The following is a 19351-nucleotide window of genomic DNA, read 5'->3' on the forward strand; positions in this document are numbered from 1 at the left end:
AGTTAAACCATAATAGAACCCCAAATAAGCTGACCCTTAAATCTAAATTCCATTTGTTTCAGACTAAAAATCTTTTAAAGCACTCACTTGGCACGAAGATACTGATATTACTTCCAGTTTATATCCAAACAAGCATTTACATTTTTAGTGGGTTACAGGTTATCCTTCAACTTGTGTTTCTAATGAGAAATGGAGTCACAAAAGGAACCGTTCTTTACCAACTGTTCTATGCCATGTCTGGAATAATGGTGACCCACTCTTGACCCAAGAATTCTCCTCTTGATTCCCAGTTAGATAGGAGTTGGAATTTCGTCACCACCTTCATACCAAAGTCAACTTTCTACGGTGAGAGGGTGATTATAAAATTGTGTTTAGAGCAAACAGTTGATAGAAACCAAAAACAGAGGTTGACACAAATATCCTGTTGTCAGTGTACATCCAGTTTAGACATTATATAGAAGAACTAGGGGATATCACCCTAAGACTTAAAGATTTTGTGATAAGAAAAAGAATATGGTGGCCTATTTATTGATTTTTTTCATTCAGTCAGTAAACATTCACTGAGTGCTTACACCAGGCAAAGTACTAGGCATGGAGAAAGAGCGGTGCCTCTGACCTCAAAAACAATGTGTTTGGGGAAACAGTCATGTATATAGGCAGAGTTCAATGCAATGAGTGGAGTAAGGTGAGCTCTGTGCAAAATGCAGCAGTATTCCATGGGAAGAAGCATGTATATTTGGCAGGAGGAGAAAAGGTAATGCGCTGACTTCTGAAGGAAGAGCAGAGCTTGTCAGGCATTCCAGGTGGAGGAAACAGCATGTGCAAAGGTCTGGAGGCGAGGAGGAGCATACTGTGTTGAGGGAGTCATACTCAGTTTGTATTCTCGAAGCAGAAAGTGTGAAGAGAGGGTTAGGAGTAAAACTGAAGGGGTGGTACTGGCGAAATGTTTTGAAGACCCTTGAAGGCCAGACTAAGAACTGTAGATTTATCTTGTAGCACATGGAAAGCCGTAGAAGAAATTCAAACATAATCAGATGTGCATTTTAGAAAGACCATGTTGTCAGCAGACTGGGCAATGGATTGGAAGTGGGGACAAATTAGCGACAGTGAGACTATATGGTGGTTGTTTTTACCTGCCTGCTTGGTATAAGAGTGCTAAAGAGAACTACCTTTCACTAAATAGATACAAATCCTCAAACCCTGGCAAGAGTAAAGGCATAAAGATAGCTTCCAAAGAGGCATCTTTTAAAGAAAAATGACTATTGACACTGGGTAAAGGTCGTTGGTTAATTTTGTATGCCCTGTGTATGCCTTTTAGGGTCAAGGATACGTTGCTCATTGTTTTACTTAATTGTATGATTGGCGTTCACCTGAGCTGCCGTTTCTGTTACTGTGTTGGAAGACAGGGTGGGGTTGTAGAAATTGTGCTACCCATTGTGTCTCTAGTTTAGCTTTACCTCCTAGTCTTTGTAAGACCTTGGGGGTGTCACATTACCTCTTTGGGCTTCAGTTTTCTTAGTCATAAAGTGAGGGGCACAGCATAAGTTGTCTGTAATGCCACTGTATTTATATTGTTCTATGACTTGTGACTCTGTTTGCACTTACTAACCTCTCCTAATGTTTATTTCTTACTTCATCTGAATGATTTTTCACAATTTTAAGAGGGACAGAAATGTTTGGAAGATAATTCCAGATGTGTTATTTAGGGCAAAATTCTGTTTTTTGGGTTTTTTTTTTTGCCGTACGCGGGCCTCTCACTGTTGTGGCCTCTCCTGTTGCGGAGCACAGGCTCAGCGACCATGGCTCACGGGCCCAGCCGCTCCGCGGCATGTGGGATCCTCCCGGACCGGGGCACGAACCCATGTCCCCTGCATCGGCAGGCGGACTCTCAACCACTGCGCCACCAGGGAAGCCGCAAAATTCTGTTTTTATTGCACTACTTTTAACACAATTAGCCTTCCTCCTGGAAGTAGCAGGATATTGGTAGCCGTTTTGAAACTGTAGCCTTTCTGCTCAAATGAGTCACTTTTTATCCTCATACGAACAAAAAGATGACTGTTTAATCACTTTCAAAGTCTACTAGGTTAAGTTGATAATTTAGCTCTGATTTTTAGGTTGTGGATTTTCCTTTCCAAAATGATTTGTTTCTCGGGTCAGATAATTGTATATTCATTCTCAGAAAGCTAACATACGGATAAAATCGTGGCCCTGAAAATTATAGAAAATGTACTGCTTCTAATAATACTTTCCTTATTTTAAATTCCTCATTTCCTTGGAAACTTTCTGTTATTTAATGCTCTTTCTTTTCACTTAAGGGCCTGTTTACATTAGTAATACATCTTCCAGAGCTCTGGGAGTTCATAGGGTTTGTACCTACAAAACAGCACAGCACTGTTTCTGTGCTTCAGAGACATGCAGGGGTCCCAGGGCAAATCAAAATGTTTTTAAATGTATGACATGTGTGAAGTTGATGAAAATTCATGACTTCTCTCTGTCAGGGCTGCTTGAGCTTAAGTCATCAGAGAAAGGTGAGTGTAAAGAATTTTATTTAATACTTTTAATTCTGGAATCGTTCCCATTCCTTGTGATTCCACGTTTTAGTTCTGTTCTATTTAGTAGACTGATTACGAAAATAAAAAAAAAAATAAAAAATTAGCAGCATGCTCTAAATTGGTTTTCAGAATTTCCTGCTTAAACCATCACTCAGATGTATAACTTTTAAAGAGGAATTGAAATGTGGTTTGAGAATGTAATCACGTACTATAGAACATGCAAAATACATGTGAAAGACCACACGAGTGCTGTTAATTTAACTGATTATGCTTTAGAAATATTTTCAAATTTATCTTTTAAAATTGAAAAGAAAATATTGCAAGAAAATTTTAAGAGATAAAAAAAATCCAAAATGCTTTTGATATTGAGATCAGCTGTTTTTAAGTAAAAATCCATTCAAAGCAAAATAAAAGGCATTGTGTAGTGTGTGCTGGCTAAAACTGAGAACACAAGAGCATTGCAGTTAATTAGAACCAATCAACAGGATGCTTTGCAACATTTCTCACATCAGTACACCATCTGATCTTCATAATACAAATTTCCCACAGCCTTGATGCAAAAAGGACTAGAAATAAATATTTGAGTCATTAAAATATATGATGTATTTCAATTGCTTTTTTCAATAGTTATTTTTAGGTCATTGTTATGAAAATAAGATTTTGAAAATCCCCACATGTTTTTCTATATGTGTTTTAGGGGGATAATCTTAGTTACATTTTTTTGGTTTTAATTTTATACGTGTTTGAACATGAGAAAAAATATCAAATTTTGAAAATAAAACTTAAAGCATGAATTTGAGTTTTTATATGATTTATGTATGATTACTGTACTTTTGAAAGATAACCGGGCTTTTCCTGGACTGTTGAGCCATTATATTTTGAGTGATTAATTACAAATAATGAAGTACTACATCATTAACAGGATACTGAACTAAGTTAATTGCATTAACATTTATATCATATATGTCTTAAAAGAATACACGATACTTAACACTATTATATTTCTACAGTTTATTCAATGCTTGGTTCTACTCAGAAGTTTTACTTTAGTTTCATTTATTATACATCAGGAATTGTTCTACGAGGACAAAAATATGGCTTTTGCCATATTTTCATGAAGTTCATAGTTTGTTCATTATAAACAGCATTTGTTTTCCTTTTCTTTGCCCCCTGCATCCTATATTTTATCTTATTTTATAATTTTAGTGTGTGTGTGTGTGTGTGTGTGTGTGTGTGTGTGTGTGACAGATGCTTTGTTGTCTTCTCACATTAAAGGTAGAGCTCCCTCTGGGCCACTGAGTTGCTTCAAAACAGATTCATAAGACGGCTTGTTAAAAATGTTTAACTTGAATCCGAAATATATACATCTCGACAATAACTTATAAGTTTTTCTCCCTTATAAAAGTTAATTTGTGAATGTCTAGCAGGTGCCTTTTTTAGAGGCAAAAATAGCTCTGAAACTGGTGCTATTAATAAGAGAATTGTCTTCCAAACGAGTAGATGATCCGGTCTCCTATATTTATAAAGTACAACTCGCTGACGGCAGTAATTTACTCTTCAGACTGCAGTCACCTCTTGCAGAAAGGAGACGTGCTTTAGAAGAAAACAAATACAGCCCGCTTTTGACCATTTTTGGGTTTTGTTTGTTTGTTTTGTTTTAATCTCTATGTTTTCTCCTATCGCGTCACACAAGATGTTTTTTTCTCTCTCCGCTCCCAAAAGGAGGTTTCTGCTGAATATTTTCTTTGTTGAGCACTCATTGTATATTTCTGTAGAAAGAAAAAAATCATAGTTTCAAAGAACTATCTTCTCTTCAGAACCAAACTTTTTTCTTTGTACTCTTCTTGTCACAGATTTGATCTACTTCATTGCAGGAGGGTGTCTCTTAGCTGGGTTCTCTCTAGGAAATTTACTCTTTCTATTGCTTTACGGAGACAAATAGCTTTGATGGCAAATACTTTAGAACGCTCATCTTACAAGTACAGAAAAGACTATGTTAGGATGTAAACTTTTTTTCTGACTATAGAGCCTGTTAAATGCATAGTAATATTTGTAACATTTAAAGAGTCTGATCCATTTGCCTGTCAGGATTGGAGCAGTTGCTACAAATGTTCACTGCTCCATGAAAAGCAGTTTCAATAAATAACAGCCTGAAATGGGCTGTGTTGCAGTTAGTTTGGTTTATAGGAATTAGGGTAATAATGCTCTAAAATTCATATTAAAATAACTCTGTGTATCTCTAACATCACTGTTTTTTAAAGCAAACAATTTAAATAGAAAAGTCATTTGATAAAAATAGTTGGTTCCCGTAAAATGGGACTCACATTCTTCTGCCAGATAATGATTCAGCAGCTACTCTAACTTCACTGGTAGTTCATTAGATGCAATTCTCATTCATCTTGAAGTCTTAAGAAAAAAGCCACGTTCTTTATTTTTAAAAATTATTTTTAAAGAAGTAAACAAATGCAGGAGAATAGAATAAAATCTCTTTACTTGCTGTTATTCAATTCTTTAAACATTTTCCTAGGGGACAGGAATGTCATATGTTTAGTTTCAGGACAAAGACACCTTTTTAAACGAAGAGCTTAAAGAAAATCTATAAAGAAGTTCATTTAATAGAAAGTAGGCTAACTAAGCTTTTGGTTATAAAAATTATCTACGTTACAGATTAGAAAATAACTAACATCTAATGAACTTTAGAACTAATATAAAGTTAATCTTTAGTAGAGAACATTCTTAAAAAAAATAAAAGCAATTACAAGCAACTTCTGGAGTTCATTTTGGGTAACATGTCCAGGGGGCACATTTACTGTTTTTCTATGGTTTTCTATGGTAGAGCTGATTTAATTTGGGAGTTAAGAAAACCTATGTAACTTCAGAATGTTTTCAGGTAGTCGTTTTATGCTGGACTGGTTTTATGAAGGACTAGTTTTATGCAATTAACAAAAACAAAAACCTTAGAGTCATATAACATTAATTAACTCATTTATCAATTATGGATTATTATTACTGCTATTATTATTTTGCTTGAAAAATGACCAAGCTATACAAGCCAGGAATTTCACGTTCCTAGCAATGGTTTAAAGTTCTTTTGATAGGTTAGCAGTTAATGAAAAGCCCCTTACATATGCTTCATTAATATTCCTATTTATATTTTGAGACTCAAATGAATTTAAAAATTTAAGATCATTAAATGATTTTAGCTGCATGTTGTGTTAAGGCAAAAAAAATCTATTGTAAACTGATTGAGTTCATTTAAGAGAATGTTTGCACTTATGTTGCTTTTTAATGGAAAGTTGCTAAATGTAAAAACATTTGTTAAAATGTTTTATTTGTTAATGAAAACAATTCCATAGATATGAATAAATCTTCCCTTTCTTGACTTTCTATCAATTTTTAATTTATTTTAAAATAAAAATATTTATCTTCAAAGGAATGAGTAAATATATTTAGAGTTCAAATTCACTTTAATGAAAGAGAGTTTAAAATCTCCAACAGGATAGTGAACTGTTTACTTGGCTTCAGTTTGTCTGTCATGTACATGATTTGACAGCACTAACTAGTGAAAACTAACTAACCAAAACCAGAGATCAACTGAGAGGATAGTCAAGAAGGAAAAAGGAAGACTTGCAGGAAATGATATTTTCCCATCAGTGGATAGGCATGCATACATTAAAGGCATAAAAGGCAGCAGGGGGAGAAACAAAAGCTGTATACCGAGGATTCTGCAAGTCTGAATTAACCAAATGGAAAAAAAAATGAAATCATTCTGCTTAAACTTGTTCACTAATAAAAGGAGAATCGCTTTTGTTAAATATGCTTGGTGTGATTATCAAGCAAAATTTTTTTCTCCCAGACATCTATGAATAAAACATGTGTTTGAGCATTAGGTAAACAAACAATAAATGGATGAGTTCAGTTGCAACATAATAACATTTTATTTAGAAAACATATATAATCATATTTGTATTGGCAATCCAAATTTAATGACTTCTTTCAGTAAAATTAAAGTGCCTCACAAATAGCATCTTATGCATAAGGATTGCTTATTCTTTGCCCATTTTTCTCTATTTTTCCAAAGAAACAGATTTTTAAGGTCGCTGCTGAACCATACATAAACTAGATGAAGCACGATTTCTCAGAAAAAAAATTTCCTTTGGATCATCTTAATTTTAGGTTACAGATGTTGTAAAAATAAATTTTAAAATACATTTCTAGGGCTGAGAGAGAAAATGTTCTCAAGTCTAGTGTGGTTTGGGCTGATTTGAACAAGGCTCTGTGTATAGCTGAACCACAGTCTTTGGCTTATTAGCCATTTCATTAACACAACATCTTCTGTAAACTATGAATGAGAAGAAACCATTTACAATAAGGAAAGCAAACAACAGAATGAATTTCCTGTGTTGGTGTTTTATAAGACTGTTAAACAGAAAATGGAGGGAAGAACTCTCTTTAGACGATATCACTTAATTAAGTAAAGCATCCTAATCAGAGTCCCCTCCAATTGTAATGACTGTAGGGTGTCAAGTACATTTCTCTCTATATTAGAGTATCTAACTGCAATGATTTATTGATATTTATTTTAGAAGTACAACACAAAAGCAATAAAACAGGAAAAGCAGGGAGAAGGGAACATGCTATTGCTTACTGCAGGTACAATCAGAGCACTTCAACAAAATTCCTGATTTTCTTGTGGAAGGTTTTCCTTTCGAAAATAAGAGCACATTTTTAGATGAGAATATTCCTTTCCCGCATTTGACTCTTTCAAATATTCGCTGTGACGTTTCTTTGTCCATTGGGTGAATCATTGATTAACTTTCTTCACTGCAAGAATCACCACAAATGAGTGGATGAGCACCTGCTGTTTTCTGCAGTGACATTACTGGATTGCATTTTACATTGATTTTAGTCTTAAAATACAGCTTCTCTGTATGGGAGAGAGATTTGAGACAGGAGAGTCAACACACTGTATAGTCAGACAGACATTGGCTGCCCTCCAAGCTGCACACAGCATAAACCTGTTTATCTGCCACATTTCACAAATCTCAAAAACATAGGAATAATCAGGCAAGCAACTGGATAAGTGATTCACACTAGGGAATCTAACCAATATTCTGATGAGAGGGTTCTATGATGCTAAGACTTTGGGGCAAATAGACTTGTATTATAGAAACTGCACATAATAAACGTGATTAGTGGTTCAAAGGAGAAAACACTGTATACCAAAACGAATTTGGAGAGGTATTCCCAACTCTGTGGACCTTGGTTGGATATTTATGTGGAAGTTATCTGGCTAACTGAGCTCAAAAATATACTTTTACCCATATCATTTCAAAAACTGGGGCAATGTGCATTTGGACTTAATATTAGTTGACAAGATAATTCATTTCTAGATTCCTGGGTCTAAATATTGGAGGCCAGTGCCTTAAAACCACAAAATACAACAACATATATTTAAAATTACCAAACATGCTTAGAACCTATTTACTTTGTGGAAGCAAACATTTCTTAAACAGTTACACTCATTTTTGTAATTGAGGATTAATTGCTTGGTAATAAGTGAATTAGGCAAATAAAGGTACGATTATTCATACATTTACTGCTTTCTTTATTTTTCTCTTAATTTCTGTTATTTTTTCCTCAATTGCTGATCTTTTAACCTCTCTTTTCCTTATCTCAACGGTTATTGTGCTTTAGCATTCAGTCGTAAAATGGAAGTTCTCGAAAGTTTGGGGGCTAACCTCAAAAGTATGCTTTGGTTCTGAAGATCTCTTAAGATTGTTTATGAATTTCAGGCTTGGATTACTTCCATAAACAAGACCCGGTTATAATTACAGCAAGATGAATTGTCTATTTGCTTGGTATGTTTGTCTATTAGCTTCTAGCATAGACCTACCATCTTAGTACCAAGAGAATGTAGGTTTCTCTACATTTGCAAACACAAAATAGTATTCCAGAGAGAAGAGGAATCATATAAGGCATTAAAATTAATGTTATACACCCCACAACTTTTTTTTTTCTGTGTTGCAGAGAGAAAGGCATTGCTAAAACTTTTGACGCTGGAAAACTTGGTTAGATTAGTAACCAAAGATATCATCATTTTAGCAACAGGAAATCTTGGAAAAGGTAGGTGACTCTGAAATTGATGTTCCAAATGAAATTTTGCTACTTTCAAACTTCTTGATTAAAGCCTTGCCTCAAGGGAACCTATACTTGGGTCTACTGCCAATTGTATTGCCAATTTTTTTTTCTTGCTTTGACATTTTCTCTTTTTCTTGCTTCTTGTCTCAAGTTTTCTTTCTTCAGGATCAGACACAGTAACTGAGTGGCTCTGCTGATCAGGATTCGAAAACCTAAAATCAGAATCTACCACTTAGTTTAAGTCTGCCCTGAGCAATCTGTTCTTTAGCAACAGGACACTTGGGTAATATGGGAGCATCTTTTCTTCTTCACTTCTCCCTGATCTTGTAAAATGTGATAAAATTTGTTTCATAATTTTTAAAGTCTACTTCATGGGCAATCTTGCTGCAAATACAGTATAAAAACTAAAATGCATTCCTTGAAAGATGTGTGCAGGTAAGTGTCAAGTGTAAGTCTGGGGGTGGTCAAGAGTGATATTAAAATGATCGATAACCTCATCAACAGTCTGAAAGGCTCAACACACTGATTTTTGTAATCACAGGAAATTTTATTAACCTCTCTGCATGAGGTGGGTTTTGACTGTATGTCCATAAAGTTGCAGTAGGGTTTGTGATCCACAGATCAACCATAGCTCTTCCCTCAGCCATAACGAACTCTTCTGGAGGATCTTTAAAGCGGTGGTTATTCACTATAACCAAAATGTCAAAAATAATCACTAAACCCCATATAATCTATACACCATAGAAACCTAAGAAATAATAGATTGGCTGTGAGTGAACTTTTTAATTATAGCAATACAAACAGGATATAAAGTTAAAAAAACTTCTTTTCTTTTCCCCTAGCCCCCTCAATCCCATATATATATACATTTTTTTTTGGCCAAGCTGGCGTCTTGTGGGATCTTAGTTCCGCGACCAGGGATTGAACCCGGCCCCAGGAGTGAAAGCGCTGATTCCTAACCACTGGACCACTAGGGAACTCCCACTCATATATTTTATTTTATTTTATTTTTTAAATTATTATTATTTTTTTTTGCGGTACGCGGGCCTCTCACTGCTGTGGCCCCTCCCTTTGCGGAGCACAGGCTCCGGACGCGCAGGCTCAGCGACCATGGCTCACGGGCCCAGCCGCTCCACGGCATGTGGGATCTTCCCGGACTGGGGCACGAACCCGTGTTCCCTGCATCGGCAGGTGGAATCGCAACCACTGCGCCACCAGGGAAGCCCTATCTGCTTAGATTCTTATCCAGGTGTGTGGTTAACCTTTTTTTCCCAACTTGGGCCAGGCTTCTAAGGAAGTGCTATTCTCAGTCACTCGTGGCTGGTCTTCATCAGGTAGGAGTCCTCCAGGCTTCCTCTCCATTTTACTAGTCAGCTTCTCTGTGTTCAAAAAACCCAGAACATTTACATGACATGTCCCAGTCACCGGATTTGAAGAGACATCCTCATCCTTGAAACTTCTACTCCTTATTCAGTATTTTCATTTGGCCTGGTATCTTATGAGTCCCATTTTTAACCTTAAATAGAAACTTGGAAGTGCCTCTTAATTTCCACCCTAGATTTCAGCCTTTTAAGTTGAGGGTTACTTTAATCTTCTCAAGGTTATAGTCACACAAGGAAGTTTAGTTTGTATTCAGCATTAACATGCTAGGTGCTATGTAGGGGCTGTGGATGCAAAGATGAATGAAACAGAGTTCATGCCTTCCAGAAGCTCATAAAATAGTGAAGAGACAGCACAAACTAAAGTACAGGCTACTCTTTGATAAGTGTTAAGACTGAGGTATTTAATAAAAGTTCTATGAAGTCCCACTTCTGGAAATGTATCCTACAGATATATCTGTATATGTACAAAAGGACACGTAGACCAATTGTTCACTGCAGTGTTGTTTGTGATGTTAAGGAACATTTTGAGTGTCTGTCGACAAGGACACTTTACATGGTTTTAATAAACGCTTTCTATGTATTGATAGGAAGTGATCTCCAGGATATATTTCTCTATGAAAGAAGCAAGCTGCAGAACATGTATAGCATATGTTGCCTTTTGTATATGAAATATAGGAAAATGAGATAGGAAACATAGGAAAATTAATGTTTGCTTGTATATGCATAAAAACATTGTAAGACCCCAAGAGAAACGAATGCAAGTGCTCACCTCTAGGGGGCATCAGGGATTAGTGGGGTGGCTGGGAAAAGGGGGTGAAGCACAGCTTCTCAATGCATGCCTTTTTATGTCATTTTAGTTTTTGAACAGTGTGAATGTGTTGTATTATAAAAATTAAATAAAAAAATAAAAATTATATTAAGTAAATTTACACTGTAAGATAAATCTCCCCCTTCTCAAAGCTCTGTATTCTCTGAGGTATTTGGGAGTGCTTAGCTGCATTGATTTGGGATAAAGATCATTACATGGGATTGGACAAGGAGACTGAACAAGAGAAAGAAGGCTTTTTAGAGACCACGGAGTTTTTCATACCATATTCTTAGACCCACTATCTTACTGAAATTATTTTCAGCAGAGCTAGGAGGAAGGTTCTCTGCAAAGTTCTCAGAGGTGAAATTTCTTATAAACAGGACATATGTAAGACATGGAGTAGATTTCATTCTTTAAACATCCTATAGGCCAGGCGGTTCAGAGTGGCCACCTCAGGTTTCCCGTGATGGCTTTGTAGGAAAGGCATGATTTGCCCATATCTTGAGTTGACCTGCTTAAGTCATGAAATTGAGCAATGTGGAAATGTTCTTCTTTAACTTTTAAATAAAGGTCTTATGCAGAAATGCTACTTTTCTTTGACAAGGATGTGTTCCCTAAATTTCCCAGAACACCACATGAAGGTGATTTGGGGAAAAAATAATAGGATAGAATTAGATCTTGAGAATTCTTTGGTCACTTCCATGAACTGAGATTATGAGGTTATGAAAAAGGGAGGTAGAGAATAAATAGCTTGTGAGAAAAAAAAGTTGATGATAATTTCATAATAATAAAAGATAGTGTTAGGAGATTGTTGAAGAGTGATATAAGCATCACACAAACCACACAGGGACAGAAAAGACTGCTGGTGGGTGAGGGGATTTCACTTCCTTGTACGTTTCTGCACCGAATCTCCTCACTATTACTTCTACTACTACTACAGCTGCTACTGCTGCTGTGCTCCTACATTTTCGGCTCATTTTAGCCATTTTTGTCCATAAGACTACACCCAAGTGATAAGCCCTGGTTACCCAGGGAGCTAGTGGCAAGGCTGGAAACATGGAGGCGGGTGAGCATGAAGGTAGGTGACTCAGCACCTTCCATTCACCAGTTTATTTAATCGCTCCCCCGCCCCCTGCCCCGACCCATATCATTTAGTCTCTCAGCTGGTCTCAAATCAGTCCTGTGGTAAAGGATCTGAATAATCCTGGTGACTTGGGAACAAGGCTTCCAGATATGATAAGGTGACCATAATAACGTATTCAGCCTAAACCTAGTATCAGGTTCTTTTTCAAAGTACTAGTGACTCACCATTTTTATGCGATTCCCACACAAATGTGAACACGTGAAGCAGCTATTGCCAGCAATCAGGGCTACTTGTTACATAGCATCAGTAAGAGGGACTCAGGTGAGAAACAACTTTGATTATAGGTATTTAGCCCACATGTACATCAGTTGTAACTCCGTAAATGTATTTCTTTTAGCAGCTAATTGAAATACTTTATCAGTGAAAGTCTTGACACAACAGTTATACAAACACACGTGTAAGAACATGGGGAAATTAAATAAGACTTACAATATACATTTTAACAAAACGATGCTTAATTTGTACTCCCTTTGTAATTTTCACTAAATATTGTGGTGAGTATTTCTTACTTGAAATCCTAAGTATATGGGCATTTATTACACACGATATGAAAATACTTCAGGAGGTTTGTGATTAACGCCATGGTATTCAGGCACAGTTTGCAGAGACTTCCAATCAAAGACAAAGGGCCCAAGAGGATGACGAAACACACAAAATAGATGTATATATACAACCAAGGACTTAATTCAGATGTCTCATATCAGCTCAGCTCTAGCTCTTGGCGTATCAGGAATGTCTCCAAACAAGCATTCTCTGCACCTGGCCCAAGGCTGCCCTAGGGATCAGCGCCTGGGTAGGGTGGCTAAGATAAATACGAGATGCCCAGTTACATTTAATTTCAGGTAAACAATGAATAATTTTTAGTATAAATATGTCCCAAACATTGCACGCAACATACTTAGGCAGACATATGCTGTAGTTCTGATGTGCTTACTCTCTGAGGCAAGATGCCTCACAGGTTTGAAACCCCCGAATCCAGAACTTCAATCTAGGACCATAGTCTTGGTTCTCTTATTGTGTACTGCCCTCACCCTCTATTGCCTAACCTTGCATCTTCCTTATAGAACATTTTGTTCATACTGCATATTTTCAAAGAATTTTTTAAACATTAGTGATTGGAGAGAGACTTCGTTGCCTTCCCACCAACTGTAATACAGAGAAAACACTAAAACCTACTTTCTTTTCTCTCTCTCTCTCTGCCAATTTTGATTTTTCAAAGGCAAGTCCTTAAGGTTTAGTGCTAGATTTAAAAGGGTGGGCAGATATGGAATAAGATAGGAGGGTGCCTTTCAGACTAAGTTTGTGCACCTGGGTTGGTTTCTAGGGGTTGTGGTAAAGGTAGCTACTCAAAGGCTTAATTTTAAAATTTCTAGGTCAAGCCAAATTCCACCACTATTAAAATCCAGCAACTAAGGGGATGAACAGCAGTGTGGTAGAATAAAGAACAACGGATGTAGAGCTGTCAGATCTGAGATTGAGGCCTGGCTCTGTACCTGAACCAGCTGTGAGATCCTAAGCAAGTCCTTTCAGCCTCCATGAACCTCAGTTTCCTTCTCGATAAAAATGGGGATAGTGGAGAGATGAAGTGACCATAATCATTGTTCCCAAGCCACCAGGATTTTTCAGATCCTTTACCACAGGACTGATCTGAGACCAACTGAGAGATTAAATGATATGGGTCGGGGCCGGGGGCGGGGGAGCAATTAAATAAACCGATGAATGGAAGGAGAGATGGTGAACTATGGAGAGAGATACTGTGTATAGCAATGATCTGTAAACTTCAAGTCCAGTCTAGATGTTTGTAGCGATGATGACGAAGATGACGGCCAAGACATAAAGAGACATAACAGGAAGTCATTTATTAAAGAGATATTTTAATTCAGACCCTAAAAATGTTAATACCTACTCGGTTCACAGGATTTATATGCACAAGAGTATTGTTCTTATATGGTTTGGGAAAGAAAAAAAAAAACAAACCCAACTCCATGTGCTTTTAGAAGAAAGCTTACTAAAATCTTTTGTGTCTAAAAATGGGATTTTAAAAAATTGAAGTATAGTTGATTTAAAATATATGTGTTTCAGATGTATAGCATAGTGATTCAGTATTTTAAAATTATACTCCATTAAAAGTTATTACAAGATAATAGGTGTAATCCCCTGTGCTATACAATATATCCTTGTTGCTTATCTATTTTATACATACTAGTTTGTATATCTTAATCCCATACCTCTAATTTGTCGCTCCCCCTTCCCTCTCCTCTTTGGTAAACATTAGCTTGTTTTCTATATCTATGTGTCTGTTTCTGTTTTGCATATACATTCATTTGTATTATTTTTTAGATTCCACATATATGTGATATCAAACAGTATTTGTTTTTCTCTATCTAACTTATTTCACTAAGCATAATATTCTCTAGGTCCCTCCATGTTGTTGCAAATGGCAGAATTTCATTTTTTTTTATGGCAGAGTAATAGTCTATTGCAAGTACATATACCACATCTTCTTTATCCATTCATCTGTTGATGAGAATTTGGGTTGCTTCTGTATCTTGGCTATTGTAAATAGTGCTGCTATGAATATTGGGGTGCATGTATCTTTTCAAATTAGAGTTTTCATTTTTTCCAGATATATACCCAGGAGTAGAATTGCTGGATCATATGGTAGCTCTTTTTTGTGTTTTGAGGCGCCTCCGTACTGTTCTCCATAGTAGCTGCGCCAATTTACATTCCCACCAACAGTGTAGGAGGGTTCCCTCTTCTTCACATCCTCTCTGACATTTGTTATCTGTAGATTTTTTGATGATAGCCATTCTTACAGGTGTTAGGTGATATTTTTGTTCTGATTTGCATTTCTCTAATAATTAGCAATGTTGAGCATCTTTTCATGTGCCTATTGGCCATCTGTATGTCTTCTTGAAAAATGAAAAATGTTTCAAGAAAAATGAAAAATGTTTCAAAAAATGAAAAAACCTGAAAAATGTTTATTCAGGTCTTCTGCCCATTTAAAAAAATTTTTTTTAACACTGAGTTCTATGAGCCGTTTATGTATTTTGTATATTAACCCCTTGTTAGTCATATCATTTACAAATGTTTTCTCCCATTCTGTAGGCTGTCTTTTTGTTCTGTCAGTGATTCCCTTTGCTGTGCAAAAGCTTTTAGGTTTAATTAGGTCCCATTTGTTTATTTTTGCTTTTCTGTCCCTTGACTGAGGAGACACAGCCAAAAAAATATTGCTACGATTTATGTCAAAGAGTGTTCCACTTATGTTCTCTTCTAGGAGCTTTATGGTTTCAGGTCTTACATTTAGGTATTTAATCCATTTTCATTTTTGTATATGGTGACAAGTGGGATTTTTAGAGTATAATTTATTTATGTGGCATCACATTGAAAAATGGATAATGGAGCGACAGTCTAAGAAACATTTTGTTTAAAGCCTTCTATTTTGTGTCAATACTCATTCAACAACCAACCTATTTATTTTGTACAAGCCTCAGGAGCATTATTATTGTTGTTGCTGCTGTTGTTATTGTTATTACTATTTAGCATTACAGGTTGGAGTCTTTGATGCACAGAGGAATCTTTCATGAGGTGTTGAGTGTATCCATCTGCTGAGAGATAAAGCAGGGAGAGCAAAAGAACAGATGGGACCAGAGGTCTCCTGGTTCCCTTTTAGCACTTCCATCCTATGCTCAAGAAGGGTGAACATTTCAGGAGGACTGAGCCATCAGGGCACTGGGTACCAACTCTGATTGAAGAATATTTATCCTTGCTTAATTTTACTTCATTTTTAACTACATGACCAATATATATGTGTTACAGAAAACTAGAGAATATGGACAAGCAAAAAGGAGACAATCATCCCTAATTCTATCCTCCAGTGTACAGTAGATGTGACTGTACCTGCAAGATGCAGTGGTGCTCAACAGAGCAAAAAGCATAAAAGTGGCATCTTCCACAAGAATTATTTAACCAAGCACATGTGAGACACAACCCAAGACCTGTGCATGTATGTGTGTGTGTGTGTGAGTGTATATGTGTGTATGAGGGCAAACTCTAGAGAACTCTAGGCTCCATCTCAGCCGTCTTACCTAACTTCTTCTTCCCTAAAACCAGTCTGAAAACTTGTTACTAAAGTGATAAAATGATGGTCCTTTCCTAGCATTTGACTAAACTACTCCTGTACTCACAAGCTTCCTCTAGTTTTCTGTAATTCTTGGATACTTGGAAAGGGTTTAGAACAACACTGGGCACATGGTAAGCCCTCCTCAGTATCAGCTCTAGCATGATTGCTGTCTAAATTCACCTCCCAAACAGGCCCCATTTTCTGCTTGGTGCTCTGTGAGAGACTTAGGCTTAAATTGTGACTCACCATGTACCAGCTATATGTTCTTGGACAAATTAAGTAACTTCTTGGTAATGTGAATTAGCCCCACACATCTGGAGTACGTATTGTGCCAGACATTGTGTCAGGTGCTGCAGACCCATGGAGAACAGCTCAAACGTGGATACCGCCTGCCAAGCACTCAGTGCCTGGGGAGTGGGGACAGGCAGCTAAATAAATACTAATACAGAACTGTAAGGAAAGCACATTTGTCCACCTTGAGTTGGATCAATAGTTAATAGATGAATCCAACAAATCAGGAAAGTAGAGAATTGTAAAAAATATTATCTACATGCGTTAAATGTTCTATTTCAACTTAAGCAGATTAGAGGTTGCCAGGGGACAGGAGAGGGGGATCAGGGAGTGATTACTGAAAGGGTACAGGGTTTTTCTGGGGTGATGAGAAAGTTTTGAAACGAGAGAGAGGTGGTGGTTGTACAGCATTGTGAATGCACCGTCACTGAATTGCACACTTTAAAATGGTTAATCGTACATTATGTGGATTTCACCTCAATTTTTAAAAAGCACGTAAATGTACCTTATTTTTGCCAACCTTTTGAAATAGGGCTAAGGACTTTTCTTTAGGTATATGTCCAATAACTGAAGTCCCAGCTCATCTTCCTGGCATAAACTACTCCCATAACATATATATTTTGATTTCCAGTTTTAGTTTCTTTAAATTGGGACAAGAACTTAAATACCTGACAACATTGTTAACCAACTATACTCCAATATAAAATAAAAATAAAAAAAGAACTTAAATATCTGAAAATCTATCTGAGAGTCCGTTTAGATTTACGATTTTTCTCATTTACAGCTTTTACATATGCACATATAAAGTGACAGCAGTTTTTAGCATCTCACATTTGTGTCTTTCTACATTATTTTTCATAGAAAAACAACTTTCCTTCTGTACTCATATTTTATGAATTTACATAATATTTTGTTGAATAATATAACAACAAATAAAACAGATGTAAGTTTGGAACAAACACATCTGGCTCTTGTTAGGCATACAATTCAATTCAACTAGTGGCAGCGGAGTTAGACGGGTGTACTAGAGAGTAGTTTACCATGTTTGATCAGCGGTGAGGCCAGGGCTATAGTCACTATGTTTTACAGGGGAAATGATGTGTATCAAGTGAGTTGGTTACGTGGAGGTCAGTTCTGAGAGCATTTACAATACATGGATGCCCGTAAGAAGGATGTTAACCTGAACTTGGGGAAGTGATTATAAGCTGAGGTCTAAAGGTTTGGAATGATCTAACCAGAAAGCTAGGAGATGGTGTTTCAAGCACTGCAAACACCCAGAGAGAAAAGAGAGCACCTACAGTAGAGGAAGAGCAGGAAGTATGGCTAGGCTGTGGTGTGCAGAAGGGGACGTGTTGAAAATGAAGCTTGAAGAGGATCTTGCAAGCACATTAAGAAGTTTAGACCTTATTTTAGGGACAGTAGAAATCCATGGAAAAGTCTTAAGGAGGACTGACATAACTAGACTTGCATATTGGTAAGATTCCTTGGACTGCATTCCAAAGGATAGATTAGAGATGGTGGTGGGGCAGCAGAGGGATGGGGATAGAGGTGAGCGATGGTAGCATCTCAACTGAATGTAGTGCTATAGGGGGCAAGGGAGAGTGCTTTGGGGGTGAGGGAGAGAGGAAAGACCTGGTTCAGATGTTTCTAGCTTTGGTGGTGGTGCCATTTACCAACATAGAGCACATGAAACTAGAGTAGTTTGGGGGGAAGATGAGTACGTCTTTGAACATATTGAATTTGAGGTTCAAAGAAGCTGTGGGATGTCCATTGAGTGGCAAGACATGTGACTCTAAAGCTGGATCAGCACAGAGTAGGTGTTAAAAAATTTAGTTTCCCTTTACCTAGTATCTGTTTCCTCACTGCTTGCCTTCAAGCCATTCCTCTGCTGTCACCTCCTCTCCTCTCAGTCTCCTACTTTTTTTTTTTTGGCTGCGCCAGGTGGCTTGTGGGATCTTAGTTCCCCAACCAGAGATTGAAGCCAGGTCCCGGCAGTGAACGTGCCATGTCCTAACTACTGGACTGCCAGGGAATTCTCTACTTTTTCTTTTCTTTTTTTTTTTTTAGCATTTTGGTGTATTTCTCTCCAATATTTCTATGCTTTAGAAAAACACAGTTGAAAACATACTGTATGTACTCTTTTCACTTGCTATTTTAATGTGAGCATTTTTCTGTTATTATTACTAACTATGATTTTTGATGACTGCTGGATATTCCCATCTTACAGATGTACCAAGCTTCACTTGGCCATTTTTCTATAGTTAGCATCTAGGTGCTCATGTGTTTACAAACAAATCTTTGTTCATATTGCTGACTATTTCTCTACACTAGGCTTCTAGAAGTGGGATTACAACAGTGAACATTTTAAGGGGAATAGAAAGCTAGTTTCATATTAAGGATTGGAAGTGATACTGCTGTTTTCTCACGGGACTATCTTTTTAGTACTTGAAAAGTACTATCTTTTCAAGTCCTGTTGATATTATCACCAGAAAAAGGGGGCTTTATGAATCTCATTTATCTTTTATATTTTGTTAGTAGCATCATCTTCTTTCATCTTAAAAATATTAATCATCTATTTGTCTATAGTGTTACACACTGTTCAGAGGGGATTGTATAGATTTGATCCCTACATTCTAAAAGTTTATAGTCTAAGCGAGAAATACCCATGCAGGCAGGCATTCTTAAGATTCACCAGAATCAGACAGAAACTGTTAAAACTACATCATGGATGGACCTCCAAGTGTGTCTAGAGCAATCACATTTAAAGGATCAGGACAAAAGGACATTTATTACATAGATTTAGGGGGAAGAGATCAGTGGGGACTGGCTGGGACACCCAGCGCTCACCTGGACCACATGTGTAGCCTGCTCATTCCCTCTAAAAGTCTCTGTTGTAACCTACTTCTCTCT

The 19351-nt window shown here is 36.9% G+C and overlaps 1 long non-coding RNA gene across 3 annotated transcripts in view; it reads left to right on the forward strand.

Annotated features, from left to right (window-relative positions):
• Nucleotides 1-19351, forward strand: part of LOC307181216 — a 38717-nt gene that overhangs the window by 13594 nt on the left and 5772 nt on the right. For all 3 annotated transcript variants that reach the window (XR_013826116.1, XR_013826117.1, XR_013826118.1), the window contains exon 2: nt 8583-8678. This is a non-coding gene — a long non-coding RNA (uncharacterized lncRNA). The remainder of the gene's footprint in view (nt 1-8582; nt 8679-19351) is intronic.

This window comes from Stenella coeruleoalba, assembly GCF_951394435.1.
Source record: "Stenella coeruleoalba genome assembly, chromosome: 2".
Lineage (NCBI taxonomy): Eukaryota > Metazoa > Chordata > Mammalia > Artiodactyla > Delphinidae > Stenella > Stenella coeruleoalba.